The 20049-nt window shown below is 38.2% G+C and overlaps 1 pseudogene; it reads left to right on the top strand.

Annotated features, from left to right (window-relative positions):
- Positions 1–2012: 2012 nt before the first annotated feature.
- On the top strand, positions 2013–2768 carry LOC116900528 (annotated as a pseudogene).
- The last annotated feature ends 17281 nt before the right edge of the window (positions 2769–20049 follow it).

Below are 20049 nucleotides of genomic sequence, written 5' to 3'. Positions count from 1 at the left end.
ACTATTTTATCTGGAAAATGGGTAGCTGTGATCTGTTGCACCTTACTGCTAAGGTTGAAATCTATCGTATCCAGATAGAACCTCTGAGCTCGGCACAAAACAGAAGATACCCTTTTCTTAGTCAGGCTTCCTATTCTGCTTGATCGGGGGAGCCTGACACCCAAACTTCTACCTGAGGAATGTCACATAGTCCTTGGTAAACCTACAAATTGAACTTCCTCTTATCCAATAAGAACACGCCCAGCAAGTACGTGGAAGTTTTGGAATGCATCTCCATACAAATGAGCCATTCCCAGTACTTTAAGTTCTAGCCAATAATTCCACTCACCCTGAAAACTCCTTCCCATTCTAAAAAGTGATATATAGCCCTTGCCTACTATGAATAAACACCAGCTGTTTTCCTCTATCTCCCAGACACTTCATTCGCTCAGCCTACTGTACATAAGTTCCTGGACACTCTGAAGGAGAAAGAGCATACCTGGCATCACAGTTGGTCCTAAGAAAAGCACACATATGAAAAGCACATCTACTTGCTTAACAGTTAAAGTGCCTTGTGGCATTTTATGTTTGAATGATGTTCCACCTCTCCCCTTCCTGGTTACTGAGACTTGCTGACCTTTAGGAAGTATGTGTTGGTCTACTTTCTGCTGCTTGACTTATCAATGAGCCCTTCTAGGTGACACTTTTTTTTCCAATGTTATCTTACCTTTATCACAAACCCTCTTTTGGCTCATCCTGACTTTTCAGAAACTATCGTGTCTTAGAGAAGACAATGCTGTCTTTAAATCATCATTAAAATTATTTTGATTGGGTATATGCATTTGTACCTCATTTTGGGCATGTGCGTGTGTGTGAAGGTACCTGTGTAGGGCAGGAGGGTTGGACCTCACTGCTAGAGGAGAAGTTACAAGCAGTTGTGAACCGCTTGATGTGAGAACTGGGACTCAAACTCAAATTCTCTGAAACAGCAGTGAGCACATTCTCAATCATTGAACCATCTTCTAGCTCTTAAATGACCAACTAAAAGATTTAAAGAAGTGATTTAGAACATTGGTAGAATTCTTTTCAAGGACTGTAGAGATGGCTCAGTGGTTAAGAGCAGTAACTGCTCTCTCAGAGGTCCTGAGTTCAATTCCCAGCAACCATATGGTGGCTCACAACCATCTTACAAATGGAAATGGAATCCAATACCCTCTTCTGGTGAATTGGAAGAGAGTGTACTCATATACATATAAATAATAAATAAATATCCTATAGAAGAAAGGAAGGGTGACGGGATAGGGGGTTTATGTCTGGGGAAAACAGGAAAGGGAATAACATGTGAAATGTAAATAAAAAAATCCAATAGAAAGAAAGAAAGAGAGAAGGAAAGAAAGAAAGAAAGAAAGAAAGAAAGAAAGGAAGGAAGTTCCCTTGTACATAGGGGAACTCTTTGCAAAATAAGTAAATAAATAAATAAAGTTCCCTTGTTTTAAAGAAATAAATAAATAAAAACGGAAGTTCTTACAAGACTAAAAAGTAAACAAAGGAGAATACTCTGTGATGTTGTGTCACAGAATTAGACAAAAAGTTTGGAATGAGATAAGTAAGCTGAGTCTCCAAAGGTTATTACTCACAGTTCCTTGACTCTTTCCTAGTTCCTTTTCAAATGAACTCTAATAGAGATCAGACTCTATAAATGTAGGTGCGGTAAGGACTCCATCTTTCCACTTCAAAAGTGTACCTGTGACATCATGCCTTCCCAATGGAGACTGCCATTACACCATCCAAGGAACTGTGGGAGGAATAATCACATAATTAGGTAAGGAGAATACATGAGTTGGTGAAAAAATAAAAACACTGATCCAAAGAAGAAAAATCGTTTACCTCTGTTTTATTACTCTCTTGCATTATTGCACGATGTAGTGATTTGATAACATTTGGCATAATAAAAACTACCAATAGCTACTTTGATAAGAATTTACCTGGTTGCTCTTTTTCCTGACTCCTCCTGGGCAATCGGCTGTATCAAGATGAAGCTGAATATCTCCTTCCCTACCACTGTCTGTCAGAAACTCACAGAAGTGGATGACGAATGCAAACTTTGTACATTCTATGAGAAGCACATGGCCACAGAAGTAGCTGCTGATGCTCTTAGTGAAGAGTGGAAGGATTCTGTGGTCTGGATCAGCAGTGGGAACGACAGACAAGGTTTTCCCATGAAGCAAGGCATTTGGATCCAAGGCAGAGTGTGCCGACTGTTGACTAAAGGGCATTCTTGTTATAGACCAAGGAGAGCTGGAGAGAGGAAGCACAAAGTCAGTTCGTGGATGCATTGTGGATGCCAACCTGAGTGTTCTCAGCTTGGTTATTGTCAAAAAAGGAGAGAAGGATATTCCAGAACTGACAGATACTACTGTGCCTCGCCGGTTGGGACCTAAAAGAGCTAGTAGAATCTGAAAGCTTTTTAATCTCTCCAAAGAAGATGATGTCCACCAATATGTTGTCAGAAAGCCCTTAAACAAAGAAGGTAAGAAGTCCAGGACCAAAGTCCACAAGATTCAGCGTCTTGTTACTTCCCGTGTCCCACAACACAAACTCCGACCTGACGTATTGCTCTGAAGAAACAACATACTAAGAAAAACAAGGAGGGGGCTGCAGAATACACTAAACTTTTGGCCAAGAGAATGAAGGAGGCCAAAGAAAAGCGCCAGGAACAGATTGCCAAGAGATATAGCCTGTCCTTCCTGAGAGCTTCTACTTCTAAATCTGAGTTCAGTCCAAAGTAAGTTTTTAAGAGTAACAAATAATCAGACCTTGAAAAAAGAAAAGAACTTGTCTGGTCTGTCAACATGGCTGCAATGACCTCTCATCTGTATTTCAATTTTATAATCTTGAAAATGTGTTGGAGGGAAACAATGACACTCTTAATATGCTTCCTGGCATGAAAATGAATGCTCACTATATATGACCAAGATGGTGATGGTAGTTTTAATGATCTGGGTCTTTAGATGTTAGACTTTTAAAGGAGCATCATGTAAATAATCATGGAGCTATTGAAAATATTTAAACAGATTACTGACTAGGTTTTGGCCACCATTGAAACTTCATTTTCCTACTCCTCCACCTAAAATTTTATTGTATGTCTACTTTGCTTAGCTTACATGTATCTTCTAGATTGTTTGTGTTATTATTAATCCAAAGCCTCCTCTCTATTCATTTAAAGGGTATTTTTTTTCATTCTGAAAGTTTCTTTTTTTTAATCTTTATTAATTGAGTATTTCTTATTTACATTTCGGTTGTTATTCCCCTTCCTGGTTTCCAGGCCAACATCCCCCTAGTCCCTCCCCCTCCCCTTCTATATGGGCTTCCCCTCCCCATCCTCCCCCCATTGTCACCCTCCCCACAACAATCACGTTCACTGGGGGTTCAGTCTTGGCAGGACCAAGGGCTTCCCCTTCCACTGGTGCTCTTACTAGGATATTCATTGCTACCTATGAGGTTGGAGCCAAGGGTCAGTCCATGTATAGTTTTTGGGTAGTGGTTTAGTGCCTGGAAGCTCTGGTTGGTTGGCATTGTTGTTCATATGGGGTCTCCAGCCCCTTCAAGCTCTTGCAGTCCTTAAAGGGTCTTTTTAATAGAAACTTATATAATTATGAAAGGTGATTAAATGTTCTCTTCCAAAATAGCAAATATAATCTCCATGGGCATCATTCTGCAGGGTAGAGTCTGAGCTAGTTTGTAACAGAATAATCACATTTCTGACCAATACTGATTATTTAAATTCTCATGTTGGTATTAGAAACCGTGTTATTATTTTATATTTGTTTGTTAATGTATAGATGTTTATCTAGTTGATATTTTACAAGTATAATTAAAAAGATTAAATCAGTTAACTAAGAAATGGTCCGTACATTGGCCTCATTAATCTTATTTAAAGGAACTGCTAGTGTTCAGTGCAGCTACATTCCACTTCACATGGTATTTTATTTAATAAAAGCTTATTTCTTTCAAAGTATATTCTTTTTGGGTAACCTCCTACTTTATACTTAGTGTCCTTTATTTCTCTTTTGTCTGTAGAATGGTTGAATGATTTTACTGCTCAAAGGTAAGCACAACCTATTTTTTCTGGGCTTCTTTAGCCATCTTCAAATAGCTATCAAGTCACTTGTGGTACCCTGGTCCACTACTGATTCGTCTAGAACAACGTTTCTCTTCTAATTACCTTCAGCAGGGTAGCACAGGTATCCCTTCAGGGGAGTAGGAGAGATAAAAAGAAATAACAGAAATGCATGCATCTTTTTGTAAAAACTTGGCTGCCTTCAATTTTTTTGTAATTGATCAAAACAAATCTAGATATTTATAGGATATATTAGACTTATATACTTATGACCATGGTTAGAGTGATAAATTCCTTTCAAGAGTCTTGCATATGTCAGCTATGACAACTTTCTTCTATGAATTCAACACTATGCTAGCTTGGTTTCTGGGCACAAATGATAACTTGATGTTACTTATAAATGTTTTGACTCTCATCGAAGTCACTTTCAAATCTCTTCAAATCATGGCACCATGTGCATATATAGTCTTGGGTACTGTCACCAAAATCAGATCTGTAGAGGGTTCCTCTTGATTCAGAAAGTTATAGAGAAAAGGAAAAGGCACTTGCCACAAACATGTCGGCATTATAAAGAAAGAATGGGGACAGAAACCTCTAAGTAAGTATTCCTATTAGTAGTCTGGAAGAATGAAAGTCAATAGTAATGAATGGCCCAAAGTGACTTAACACTCCTTGCTCAATGTTGCCTGCTGTTTCTGCTCCTAGATCGCTTTAATGGGTCCAGTTCTTCATGTTTTTAGTTGTTAGTTTTTCACACAAGCACAAATTTACTATCCAGATACCCTTTGCAATTTCCAAAGAACACATGGACCCAACTGTAACACTCTGGCATGTGTCCCAAGGACTGGACATTTTCCTCCACAGCACCTGCTGAGCAATGTTCATGCCTGCTTTATTCAGTGTCTAAGAAATAAACATGGCCTACTTGTACTTTCACCAACAAATGGATACCGAAAATCTGTGTAATATTGACCTGTAAAGAAGGTGAAATCATAAACTCGTATAGGTAAATCAATGGAACTAGGAAAGATCATGCGGAGTGAAGTAATCCATACCAAGAAAGACAAATTTTTGCATGTTCTCTCTCATTGAAGGTTCCTAGCCCTACATCCTAAGATATGAAGAGATATCCTGTAGCAACTGCAGAAGCAGAGAAAATAAAAGGGATCATGGTCAAGGTGGAAGTTGGGGGAGAAATAGCAGGCTCCATGGGATCTTGTCAGGGAAATGGGATAAATGGAGGGGAGATTCTCCCATATATATATGGGAGGGACCCTAGATAAAATGCCCTACAGTGGGGAGAGGAAGCTTTTAGAGCCCATCTCTAGTAAAAACACAGGGCATCAAGAGGAGGGATGGAATTGTAATCCCACAGTCAAAAACTGACCCAGAATTGTTCCTATCTGAAAAAACTTCCAGTGACAAAAATAGAGAAAAACCTCAGGAAAAGGAGGTTCAATGACAGGCCCAAATTTGGATCCAGTTTAAGGGGAGGCCCCAAGGCCTGACACTTTTACTGAGGCTATGGTGTGCTCACAAAAAGGAAAGTATCATGACTGCCCTACCAAAGACCCAACAAGCAGCTGAAAGAGTCAGATGCAGATATTTGCACCCAACCAATGGACAGAAGCTGCTGATCCCTATGGCTGAATTATGGAAAAGCTGGAAGAAGCTGAGGAGAAGGGTCACCCTATAAGAAGACCAGCAGTCTCAACTAACTTAAACACCTGAGATCTCTCAGACACTTGAGTCACCAACCAGGCAGCATACACTAGCTGATATGAGGCCCCAAAGACATTTACAGCAGAGGACTGCTGGGTCTGGACTCAGTCAGAGAAGACGCACCTAACCCCTCAAGAAACTAGAGTCCCCAGGGAGTAGGGACGGCTGGTGGGTGGGAGTGGGGATGTGGGGACACCCACGTGGGGACACCCGCCTGGTGACAGGGGGAGGATGTAATGGATGTGGAACAGTCAGAGGGTAGACGTGGATGGCAATAAAGTCTGGAATGTAAAAAAGGTTTAAATAAAAAAAAATCTCTCATCTGAGCTGACAATACCGTCTGTAAGAGCCAAAGAATATCCAACAAAAGATTAAATGCTACAAAAAAATTTCTCCTTCAGGTTGTTGGTTAGGATTGTCCAAGAGACTCCTAAAAATGACAGGTGACTGATTGTTATTGACCTTGGTTTCCTCCAAGATGTAGAAGATATGTCCCTATTGACAACGATATCATGCATTTGAGACTCAGGTCCTAGAGACCCTTGGGCTCTAACTGACCTGACGTCTTCCTCTAGGATAAACTTTTATAGTATACTTAGGTACCATGCATACTTCTAAAGGAGGAAAGCAACCATCAACTCTACCCAGCTCTGAAACCTAAAAACGAACGACAAGAGTGGCCAGAAGAGCACAATAACACTAAGGGTGTAATAGTGGCATTAATACCTTATTGGTAGCAAACTATTCTCTAATTGGACTTAAGACTTGCTAAGAAGCCTCCCCCCTTGAACCTCCCTTATTATTTAGCTTCTTTGGGTCTGTGGATTTTAGCATGGTTACCCTGTACTTTATGCCTAAATAAGATGACTAAGGATGCTGAACATTCTTTGTTTCTGCACATAGATGGAGGGAGGCAACTAAATGGGAGTGGGGAATGGGGAAGGAAGTGGAGGATGGATCAACTGTCAGGAGAACCAGGGAGACAGGGCCTGGAGAGTGAATGGAAACTATCAGTTAGCAGGGCTGTGGGTACATCTATAGGATGTGTTAGAGACATGGGATGCTGGAAGCTCCCATGAGTCTAGTAGGATGACTCTAGCTGAAATTCCTAGCAATGGGGAATATGGATCCTGAATTGCCCACCTCTTGTAGGCAGGCAGGACTCCCAGTGGAGGGATAAAGACCTTATCCCACCCACAAAATCTTCTACCCAAAATTTGTCCTGCCTAAAAGACATGCAGGGACAAAGATGGAGCAGGGACAGAGGAGATGGCCAACCAATGACCAGCCCAACTTGAGACCCTTCCCTTAGGCAAGAACTAATCCTTGACACTATTAATGATACTCTGTTATGCTTGCAGACAAGAACGGAACATACCTGTCTTTTGAGAGGCTCGACCTAGCAGCCAATGCAAAGCAAGGTTGAGACCCGCAGCAAAACATTAGACAGAGAACAGGGAGTTTTGTGGAAAAATTGAGAGAAAGACTGAGAGACATGAAGGGAATAAGAGGGGATATGAACTCCATAAGAAGAACAACAGAAGCAATTTACCTGGACCCTTAGAGGCTACTAGAGACTGAACTATCAACCAAAGTAATACATAGGCTGGACCTAGCCTCCCAACCCTACACACACATGAAGCAGACGTGCAGCTAGTTCTTCATGTGGGGCCCCCAACAACTTGAGTAGGGGCTGTCCCTGACTTTGTCGTCTGCCTGTGGATCTTGTTCCCCTAACTGGTCTGCCTTTACTGGCTCAGTGGGAGAACATGTGCCTAGTCATTCAATGACCTGATATGCCAAGGTAGCTTGGTTGGGGTGGGGATGGGGTGTACAACCCTCTTCTCTCAGAGGTAAAGGGGACAGGGGAAGAGGGAGGGGCAGTGTGGTGGGTGACTGTGAGAAGAGGGGGGCTGTGATCAGGATGTAAAGTGAGTAAGTACATAAATTAATGGGGGAAAATACTTGTCTATCAAAAGGTAAATTTTAGCCAGCTACTGAGACTAATGAAGTCATAGGTCCAGAAGGAGAACCTACGAAGACCCCGTTAGTAAATGAACATAATCTCTAACAGCTTTCTAAATGTTTGTTCTCACACCACAGATAAGTATAGTCCTCATGACTCATAGAGGAAACTTCTCTTTGCAGCAGATAGACTACCCCCATAAGAACAACAATGCCAGGGACTAAACCACTACCCAAAGACTATACATGGACTGACCCATGGCTCCAGCTGCATATGTAGCAGAGGATGGCCTTGTTGGGCACCAATAGAAGGAGAAGCCCTTGGTCCTGCCAAGGTTGGACACCCCCCCTCCCAGTGTAGGGGAATGTCGGGGGTTGGCGGGAGGGAAAGGGGGTTGATGGGGAGGGGAACAGCCTTATAGAAGAAGAGGAGGAGGATGGGATAGGGGGCTTATGTCCAAGAAACCAGGAAAGGGAATAACATTTGAAATGTAAATAAAAATATCCAATAAAAGAAAAAAAAGCTCAATCAACCAATGCAGACTTGTGGAGCATTGATACTTGTGGAGTCAGTGGATACATAGAGAACAGAACTTCTTCACCTAAAGTGTAGGGAACACTGGGAAGTTAGATCAGGGAAAAAGATTGTAAGAGCCACAGGACCTGAGAGTTTGCTGAGACACCGTATCTCCTAATAAAGCCAGAAGCTACACCCACCAAGTCTTGTCAGCATGCAGCCTAAATTTGATATGAGCAAAGACAAAACCAATTGACATACTCAAGTGAAAGGTGGAAAGGCAAAGAGACCTGAACCCTGCCCAAAGAACTTTATAAGCAATCTTGCCCAGGGAATAGCATAACAACTGATTATTCAAATAGTCTTGAAAGCATACATAAAAATAACAGAGTGAGTGGGTTGCACCTATGTATTTAGGAATATATGTATATATATGTATAATATATACACACATATACATAATCTATGTAAGAATAATTAATGAAAAAGAGGCCATGCATTTGAAAGAGAAAGGAGTGGTAAATGGATGATTTGGCGATGGGAAGGGGAATGGTGGTAATGATGTAATTATATTATAATTTCAACAATAAAATAATTAAAAAGGAACATATTGCAAAATATACCTACATCATACATATAGAAATCTGTCTTTTTGCTGGTTTTATTCTTTTCTTCAGTTTCAGTTCCTTTGTGAGTGCAAATTGGCATAGCATTGCCAACCCAGATGAAATAAAAGGTTTCTCATTCTTGAATATGACTTGTTTCTTGTCCTTGAGTTAAAAGCTACACATCTTATATCTCTGTAAGTCCTTTTGTGCAAGGAAGACGTCCTTCTAGGCTCTTCCCCAATTCTTTCACAAACTTTACAGCTGTCTTATAGCCACACCTGTAATTTGATCTTTGTTCCTTAGCAATATTTTCTGAGAGATGTCTTTGCTCCCCTAAGGGACTATGGATGTAAACAGTTTTATGTTTCCTCCTAGAAAATAATGAATCCTTTTTATGTTCTACCAATAAACTGGGTTAGGTACTATTTTCTAAATAATCATTTTATAACAATGAATTAAATATGGTCAATGAGAGGGAGTCAGCACTTCTATTTGTTGCTTACATTCATAGTTCATTAATGTATTTTGATATCTATAATTACATCAGGTAACAGTTTACCAAACAATCTCTTCATCATATCTCTACTTTCTCCGGGAGGCTTTAACCAAAATTCAATGCCATGTGACCTAAGTTTTATATTATTGAACACAATCCAATCACAATTTTTTATTGGTGTTCAATTGTGTACCACAAAGCATTCTAGAATTTAACGGCTTAACATACCATGTATATGTTGTTTTTCATGCGTCTATTGATAATTGAAGAATGATGAGAGGTAAGTTAAGCCTACATTAGTGCTCATTCACTTATCTGCTGGAAGCCCAGCAAGAAGCTGGAGCTTGCAAAGCCAAGGTGGACACAGTTGGGAAATCCTAGACTCTTCTGTATATCTCTCATTATTACATCTGGCATTTGGTAATACGTCAGACTATATGTGTGTGTGTGTGTGTGTGTGTGTGTATTATATATATATGCATGTTTACAGATATACATGTACATATATACACACATACATTTGACTATATAGTTCGTTATCACACCTGACATCTACTATATGATCAAGAAATATTTCATATTAGTTATTTAATGAATAATGGAAGAACATGAATACATAGTAAAGCAACATTACTCACATATTTAGTTAGATAAACTACAATGTGTTCCAGGGCTTTGCCTTATATGACATAGATCCGATTATAATTTCTCAAATAAGTTGGGCATATTTGCCTTTGTCTGGGATATTTCAGCAATTTGTACCAAATGCCAAAATTTCCTCAATACACAGCTGGTCTTAGTGTCCCCTTCTTTAGGTAACCAGTTCAAAATTATCTCATTCTGGTGCATTCAGTATTCACTCTGTTTTGCTGAGGACTAGAATAAATCATCTTGATATTAAACTTTTAGCTAGATTGAAACTATTTGTATGTGGTTACCAGTTAGTTTTGTTTTTGTTTTTGTTTGTTGTTGTTTTGTTTATTTTTGTCAACATCATACAAGTTAGAGTCATGTGGAAAGAAAGAACCTTAATTGAAAGATTACTGACATCAAATTGCTTGTAGGCAAGTCCAGGGCAATTTTCTTGAATAATGACTTATTTGAGAAGGCCTAGCACACTGTGGGTGGTACCACCAGAGGATAAGTGTCCCTGCACTGTATAAAAAAGCAATCAGAATGAGCAAACCTATAAGCACCATTCTTCTGTGGCTTCTGCCCTAGTGCCTTACCCTGCTTCCTGCCCTGCTTGAGTTCCTGTCTTGGCTTTCCTCAATGATGAAGTATGATGATATATAACCAAGTTCCTTTTGGTTAGTGTTTTTATTTACTACAATAGAAAGCAATCGTGACAATATATGGTATTTGAAACGCTTTTCTAAATATTCTTCACAATACTCAGCCTAGCTTTTTCCAAATACCATGGCTACTACATTTGTTGGATAAATGAATGCATGAACTAAGTTTACACAATACAATGTTAGGACAGAGATTTGTCTGTCTTCTTCATTGTTAGTGTCAAATCCTTGTAACTAATCAGTACTCAGTAAAGGTTTAATGGACAGGAGATGAAAAACAGAGTAAGTCAATAAATTAATAAATAAACTGAAACAAATATAATTCAGACTCAATATTTCTATTTTAAGAAGTTCCATTCCATACTGTATCAAGACATTATTTTATGATTAGTTTTAATATTAAGTCCTTAGGACAGTCCAGGAAGTCAAGTCTATTATTGGTTTGCATTCTTATTCGGAGATCTTTTCCTAGGAGAGAAAGAGAAATTACATGCTATGTTTACCAAGAATATTATTTTAAAGTGAAGTATTTCCAAGTTTCTAACAGGACAAGCGCAACATTGGCATCTTTTAAGAAATAGTGTGCTGAGCTATTCCTTGTAGGCAGAATGGACAGTATCTGTGTTCTGTAGACACCAAAGATGTTTTTCTTTAGCTGCGAAGTCCCATCTTTTACTGAGATGTATTTCTTGATAGTAAGAAATTTAGTTTTCTTTGTAGTAGTTGTTAGACCTATCTAATTCTACTTCCACTTCCAGAGATTTTTCTAATTATATTATGGGATGGTCCCAGGAAAGTATGTTTATTCAACTTCTTCATCCTCTTCATTCTCTCTCTCTCTCTCTCTCTCTCTCTCTCTCTCTCTCTCTCTCTCTCTCTGTCTCTCTCTCTCTCTCTCTCTCTCTTGTCTCTCTCTCTCTCTCTCTCTCTCTTTCTCTCTCTCTCTCTCTCTGTCTCTCTGTGTCTCTGTCTCTCTCCTCCTTTACCCCTCTCTGTGCTTCATTTACGTATTGTATTTGTATGGGTATACGCATGTGTGCATAGGCCAGACATTTTCATTGGCTGTCTTCTTAGATCCTCTTTCTGCCTAATTTCTTAAGACAGGGTCTTTCACTGAAACCAGATTACATCCTTTTTGCTAGGCTGGCAAATGAGTTCCAGTGGATCTGCTTGTCTCCACTGTCCCCTCCCCTTGCCACCACGGGTTTTATCGATAAGTACCACCAGTCTGACTTTTTAAATGAGTCCTGTGGATCCAATCTCAAGACTTCATTGTTGGTCAACAGGCACTTTACTGATTGAACCATGTCCTATTTTCCAGTATTCTATTTTTTCTGATACTGGTAGTTCATAGATTGCAATCTTGTGGTCTACATATTAACTTTGTGTGTATGTGTGTGTGTGTGTGTGTGTGTGTGTATTTACATGTATGAATCTGCGTATGTATAATAAAAAGTAAAATGTTATGAAGACTTTTAATGTTATGAATATTGATGTAGGACCACACTGAAATAGAAGAGAAACTTTGTCATTTTTTCTTAGAAGCCTACAGAGCTTTGCTTAGAGTATTGGTCTGATAATTATTTTCCTTATTGCAATAAATGGTGTTATTTTTAGGATTCAAAAGGAGTATATGTAGTCTTCAAAGGGACTAGAGCATACATGAAGATCCACATTTTTGGTAAGGATATATCTTTCCTATGAAATTCCAAGTGTGTGTTACACATTTCTGAGAATCTTCTGACTGATTTTGGGTGTTTAACCAGCAGTAGACTGCAGGGATGAAGGCATTGCTTGGGACAGATATGTTCCATCAGGTCCCAGGAAAACTCACTTCTCCAGTTAGCAGTGATTGTAATTTAAAATAACTGTATTTTCCCTGTTAGTTTATATGCCTCTACTTAAACTTGATGGTGTAGCTCTGTACTTACAGCTTTTATTTGTCTTTCCCCATTATCCCTGTAGGTGGTAACAATGGGGGGTAGAGGAGATAAGGTGTTCCTATACTCAATAATCCTGCTAACATCACATTGCCTCAGGGAAATGGCTGTGTTTTATAAGCCTTGTTAAGTTTGATCTCGTTTTTTTTACTGCAATTATAGCTTGGAATTTTATAGGACAATGGACATACCTAGAGGAGGCATTTAATCATTAAGTACTTTCAGACTAATTGGTTCTCATTTGGAGGAGATGCCTTGGGTTTGGAAACATACTACAAGTTAGCATTGAATACTAGTTCATTGCTCAACTGTGGAGTTGACAGATACAAGGGAAGATTTTGACTTGGCATCCATTTAGCATCTAGTTGGCATATATGTCTTCAGGGATGCCCCCAGGGCTCTTTGTTTGTTAGTTGTGTCTCTTCTGGGCAGACATTGAGGCCAAGTCACTTAGTTTTCAAAGTTACTTAATTGTTGAATAATTTTGAAAAATAATCTGCTCACTCTGAAACTATTTCCAACTTATATAATTGACTATTATTCATACTAATTATCCACTAATGTTATTTTTATTACTCAACAAATATTTCTGAAGTGCTTAGTAAATGTCTGACATATAAAAACATATATAAAAACTACTATACATGCATTAATACACATTTTCTGATGTACAGACACATTTTCTATGATTTCTTCTATTTTCTGTCTTTATTATCAAATTATCCTCCTCTGTCGATAAATCTAATCTAAGTAATGAGATTAGGAGTCATGCCATCTAGAACTTCACTAACTTTTGCCATAGGTAAAAGGCTCCCATAGGTATGGAAGGGAACACACTGAGTACTTGTACTGAGACTAGCCCATGTTGAGATTTGCTATGTCCAAATAAAGTTCACATTGTATTTGAAAGCTATAGAAAATGGTTTTTAAAAAGCAGAGAAAATGATGCAAACTATTTTAATAATTTTAATGTTGTTTTGTGTAGAGAGAATATTTTGTGTATTTTACATAGTTGCCTTATTTGTCAATTAAAAAGCCAATGACCTATGGCTTAGGCAGGAAATGGAAAGTGGAACATCTGGGAGGAGAAACAATTTAGGGAAAAAGCCAGGCAGGAGATTCATCAGGAAGATGTGACCAGACAGAAGCACAGGTACCCAGCCACATGGCAGAATGTAGTTTAAAATAAATGAGTTATTTTTAAGTTATGATTCTAGTCAGAGAAGTGTCTAGCTATATGGTTAAGGTATTTGCAGATATATTTTGAGTATGCGTTTTATTTTTGTAAACCTGGGGCTGGGAGAAAATACCAGGGCTTAACTTCAACAAGCTTGTGATAAAATATTTCTGATCTACAGGTTGCTCGGTATATAAACTCCCTGCAATCATTTGGCAAAGGTCAATGTAAGACCCTCTACAGAAACACTAAAGGTAAAATTCTCATAGCATCTGAGTCACAGCAAAAGTGACTTTTATTTCTTTTGTTCCTCCACCATACACTTTTAGCCATAATTACTCAACATTTCTCCTATTTTAAAGATTTTATTTATATTTTAATAATGTATAATGTGTGTTTGTGTATGGGTATGTACACATGAGTGCATGTGCCCACTGAGACCAAAGGGGGAATCTGAACACCTGAAGCTGGAGTACAGAAATAGTAAGCCACCACACATGGGTGCTCGGAATTAAACTTACGTAATTTGCAAGAGCAGTGGGTGCTCTTAACCATTCCGTGATCTCTCTAGTCCCTGTCTGAAATTTCTATCTGGACCACCCTGTCAGCTTACATGTACTCTTTCCTAAACTGTAATTTTATTTTCTTCACAACTATATCCTATTTCTGATTTTTTCTATTTTTCTTCTATTCTCACTGCTTCTAGGACTACTTGCTTGAAACTCATACATAGTTCAGGATATCACCTGGTCTCAATTCAATCTATTCTGCACACACAATCCAAATTCATCTGTCTAAAATGTATTTTTTTGAAAATATATACAATGCATGACTGTTTTTAAATGTTTTCAATAGCACCCATTTTCTCATGAGATAAACATCTAAATCCTTTAAGTCAGCATTTAAAGCTTTCCTACAATCCTAAATGCTGGTCCAGTCTCTGCCTTGTTTCAGTTTCTGAACCTAGAAAAAATCAATAACTATCATATTTTGCAGAAGCACAACTTCTGGAAAGGTAGCACATGTTCAAGGAAAACAAGTCATCTTCAACTGCTGTGTTGAGAGGAAGGCATTGCATTTTTAAAATCATAAGATAAGTTGTAATTTTCTTGTCAACTAACTTACTGAAGAAGACGAGAGCTCTTGGTCTGAGGGTAACTGAAAGGGGGAAAGGCAAAATGAAGTGAGACTGGAGTCCTGGGAATCACTTTACAGTGTCCCCAAAGCTTCTGATTATACTACAGAGGCAGAGCAACACTTCTGGTTCCCAGTTATTTAAAATTTTGCTCTGGGCTATTTTTTTCCAGGAAAGAAGAAAGTTTTGATGTGTACCTTCAAAGGGTAAAGTCTCTGGAGTGTGATGGACACAAACAGAACTACTCATGTCCTCTAGTTGTATGATTTCTGAAACCTTAAATTTACAGAGCCCATTATGACTTCCTAAACCTTCTTGGTATTAACTCATGAAGTAGTCTCAAAACTAAATGGCGGACAGTTATATAGACACTATAGAAAACCTGAACACGGAATTTAACTGATTTTTCAATTTAACTGATTTTTCAAGGAAACAAAGTTAGACTTTCAACCCTGTGGCTGTGTTCATGTTTTCCTTTGTCTGGTAAATGCAAAAACCAGTCATCAACCTACCTGTATGTTCTTGACCTGTAAAGTAGATGTTTCTTGCTCTATTTATAAAAATTGATTTTTTTACTTGCAAAGATAAGTTTCCCAGGAAAATCCATTGCAAACTTTTCACTATGAACATTATTCAAATAATATTTGCATTGGTTTTGTTTGAGGAAAACATAATATTCTGCTAATTCTTACCTTTACAATTCAAAGAAGGTTGACATATACAGTAATCCAACCTTCATTTCTAAATGTTTATTTTTTATTATAACTGCAGTGTCTGTTCATTACAGTAATATTAGAAAGTGCAAAAATAAAAAATTAGAATTTATTTTTATTGGACTGTAATTTGCATACTCTTGAATGCAATGAATTCAGAGATCTTTAATGTTATTTGGTGAATTTTCTAAAGCACTCACACTTGTGTACCCCATACCTGAGTCATGTGTAGAATCTTTCCCGTAGCCTGATGCTTTTTTACTGTGTATATTGTTCGATATTTATCCTATGTATAGAAACACTATGCTAATTTTTATCAAGGGAATAGATTAAAATAAGAAGTAATCGAATCCCACCAGGAAAGTCATGTACTGTCACACTACTGTAGTTCCAGGACTGTCATGGTGAAGGAAGGAGGGTCATGATTTTGGATAACCTTGTAAATTGGAGGTCAGCTTGGACCGCCATTACTGACAATCACTGCTTAACTCTTCAGCACATTTTAACATCACTAATTCTCTCTAAAGTATGATGGTTTGAATTGGCTTCTGAAGCATATTTTTTTTTCATTATTTCTCTCACTAGACTGGTTTGCTTTCTCCATTGCCCAGGTCTCAGTTCACTAAGATCAAAATGAGTGAACCAACATCTGTTCCTCTTCTATTCTCTGTCTATATAACCTTTGTAGTCATCTGATAGAGTCCTGCAGCCTGAATTTGATTTCTAAACACGTGGCCCTCAATTTTATATCTACAACCCTGTATTCTCCTGCAAAGTTCAGTTCTATATCCAATTCAGGTGGTAACATTTTAGGAAACATATTCAGTTTCTATGTCTTGGACTTCATGTATCCAAAAGAATTCCTTCTACAATACCCATAACAGAAAATGGAATTTTCCATTTCTTAAGCCAAATGACTGAAAAGGATTTTCTTTTTGTTTTAATTTAAAAGGTTAAAATTAAGTTTTATAAAATTATTGAGAGAGACAGAGAGACAAAGACACACACACACATACACATACACACACACAGAGACAGAGACAGAGACAGAGAGAGAGAGAGAGAGAGAGAGAGAGAGAGAGAGAGAGAGAGAGAGCAGAATATGCCTACACTATGGCACATTCGTGGAGGACTTTAGGTGTTGAATCTCTCCTTCCACCATGTGGCTTGAACTTAGGTTTTCAGGCTTGTTGCGATGTGCCTTTACCTGCAACAACGTCTCACTAGCCATCAATGATATTACTGACTCTGCTATTTCTTACTATGTGACCACCAACCATGAAGTCTTATCAGTGATGCTTATGAGTATATGGGGTAATTTTAAAAATATTTGCTCTCCTCTGGGAACGGTGTAGTAATGTTACAACTGACTGGTTCACTACATTGTAATCTGGTCTCAATAAGAAGATTGGTACAATCTAAAATATTAACATATTCTTTCAAGATGCACTCATCGTTCATTCACCGATTTTATATTTTTAATTTATCCAATGCTACGATATAACATTTTATGCCATTATACATTCTTTATAAACATAATTTTTAATGATCAAATTGTCGTTAACCTGATCAGAGAAGCTGAATTTTTCTCATCTCCACCTTTTTATTGGACATTTGACTAATAATTTTAACTATTGTTAAGGAGAACCTTGGTACAAAAAGCCACCTACCCATTCTATTTACAACTCTGGATAGCTATCCAGGAATTTCAGGGTTAAACAACATCCATATTTTGAGGCTATAGTTCTGTCTTAGGATTTCTATTGCTGTGATGAAACACTGTGACCAAAATGCAAGTTGTGGGGAAAAGAACTCATTTGGCTTACACTTTGACCTTGTAGTCCATTATTGAAGGAAGTCGGGAAAGAACTCAAACAGGATAGACATCTGGAGGCAGGAGCTGATGTAGATACCATGGAGGATGCTGCTTGCTCCTTATGGCTTGCTCAGCCTGCTTTCCTGTGGGATCTAGTACCGCCAGCCCAGGGGTAGCATCAACCTTAATGGGCTGGACCCTTCACCATCAATGACTAATTAGGAACATGCTTTACCTATGTCTATTATGAAGGCGTTTCCTCAGATGAGGGTCCCTGCTTTCAGATGACGCTAGCTTGTGCCAAGTTGACATAAATCTAGCCAGGACGAGCCCCATACACTTTGCCAAGTAATTTTCAAAGGGAATGTATCAGAATATACTCCTACCAGTAATGTCAACAATAAAATAATCCAGAAAATTTCGTCTAGACAAGCTGAATTTTATTAATAGCTTTACAAGATATATAAATAATAGATTAAACCAAAGTGGTTTATATTTTCAGAGTTTAACAAGGTGAATAGATTGGATTTTACTTGTTATTGCTAATGATGTTGGAGCAGAGGTGTCCTCGGAATTCAGGGTCATGGAGAGATGTGGTTTAGAAAATGAGCTTTGCACACAGACATACAGGTTTGTACATTGGATTGATGGCTTAATTGCTTAGTAACCATAGATTTGAGCAAGTCACTTACCATTTAGAGCCTCATCTATGAAACCGGGATAATAAAGTCTATCATGCAGAAGTGTTGTAAAGATGAAATGTAAATGATTATATACATAAATCATTTAGGATGAGGTTGGCACTCATAAATGCTATTTCTTATCTGTACTTCCAAAGTAATTTCCTTTTCTAGGTTAATAGCCCCACCATAACATCCACAGAAATACGTGGTAAGCAGGCCATTTCTCCCGTGGCTTACTGAACTCTTGTGAATACAAGAGAGGGTTTTAAATTCTGCTTTGCTCAGGGCGAGTTAGCCAGCTGTCATGTCAGAATGTGAGCAGTGGCAGACAAAAGTACCACATGGGGGTTGGGACTCAGCAACTGACTGGAGTCCTGGTTCTGGAAGGTCGAAGTTAAGATGTTAAGGGAAGAAGGAGAGGCAAGCAAAGGGACAGACCCTGACAGTCCTAATAATCAGAACACGTAGGGTGGCAGTGTACAAGATTTGTGATGAGAGATGCGCTATCTTGTCTTCCCGAACAGATGAGAAGGGAAATTTTGAGAGTGATAACTGAAATCATGGTACGAATGTTGAGCTAGAATGCTTGTCATTCTTTGAAATAATTAATAACCTGTAGAAAAGTTTTAAGAATTACATATAAAGTTTTGTAGAACCTTTTTCAGGTTCACCAATTATGGATATTTTTATTGTCTGTGACCTATTATTTTTGTGTGTTATATTATTTTTACGGCATTTATTTTACTCAATGGCCCCGTCTATGAGAGTGTGTTGCACTGAAGTTTTCAGCCCTGAAGTCTTATTTAATGTGAAATGTGTCTTAGACTTGTTTTATTTTACATGGTGGTACTATTTTTTTAAAATTAAAAAAAAACAACAGTTATTTTGTAACATGTTCTACAGCTTGGGCTTTGCAGAACTAATATTTTTACTCTAATTTTGAGATGCACGCTTCTCACAACTATTATCTATCTATTAGACACCTCCTGAAGTCATGTGCTGTGGAGGGATGCTAGCAGGGTTGGGGTTGAGCATCTGTAGCCCGTAGAGACAAACATCCAGTGGATACAGGTGAAGGCCCTAGGGTAGGATGGGGATCTGGTGGATGAGCCAGGGTTATAAGTCCACATCCACTAGCTGCAAGGGACCTTGAGGGGTCACTCAATCCATCTGCTCTGCCCTCAGCTGAAATGCTTTTCCACTTTCCCAGACATGCTTGCCTATTTTTAAAGCCCTCCAGGGAAAGTAATTCTCGGTGTGGCTTCGACACTAGTGCTCTTGTGTTTACTGCATGGCACTCCCTGTGGCTTAGACAACATCTTTAAAGGACAGTGCTTACGATTTTTGTTCCTCTTGCTTTGAGGGATGACTTATAGGAGTGCAGCACACCTCATTCTGTTTAGATGATCGTGTGAATACACTCATGCTTCAGGACTCTTTGCTTTAACCTAATATAACTTTAAAAGAGGAGTGCACAAATGAAAGTATTGTTACAATATCAATAATGGCAAACAATAAAACATTTGATTACTATATATGCACTGTACATTATCGCATTAGTAATATATTTTGAATTAAATGTATTTCCTAAGACCTGATTGCCAAGCAAATAATTTAGATAATCTTTTTTTAGTTTTTTTAATTTCTTTTTTCATTATTAAATATTAAACATGTATCATAGAACACCAATTCAAGCATTATTGCAGAGTTAAAGAAGGAAAATATCTCTTCCTTTCTACCACTCTAAGGACCTCAAATATATATGTAAATAATTTATATTCTGGGGAAATTTAGATTCTTTCCTACACAAAGTCCAGCAAACATTCATGCAGTTACACATCTATAAATTCTTCTTTTTATGAAAATTAAACTAGAAATTATAC

This window comes from Rattus rattus, chromosome 5 (genome assembly GCF_011064425.1).
Source record: "Rattus rattus isolate New Zealand chromosome 5, Rrattus_CSIRO_v1, whole genome shotgun sequence".
NCBI classification, from domain to species: Eukaryota; Metazoa; Chordata; class Mammalia; order Rodentia; family Muridae; genus Rattus; species Rattus rattus.
Note: the sequence above shows the minus strand (reverse complement) of the source record. Positions and strands in the feature narration are given on the sequence as shown.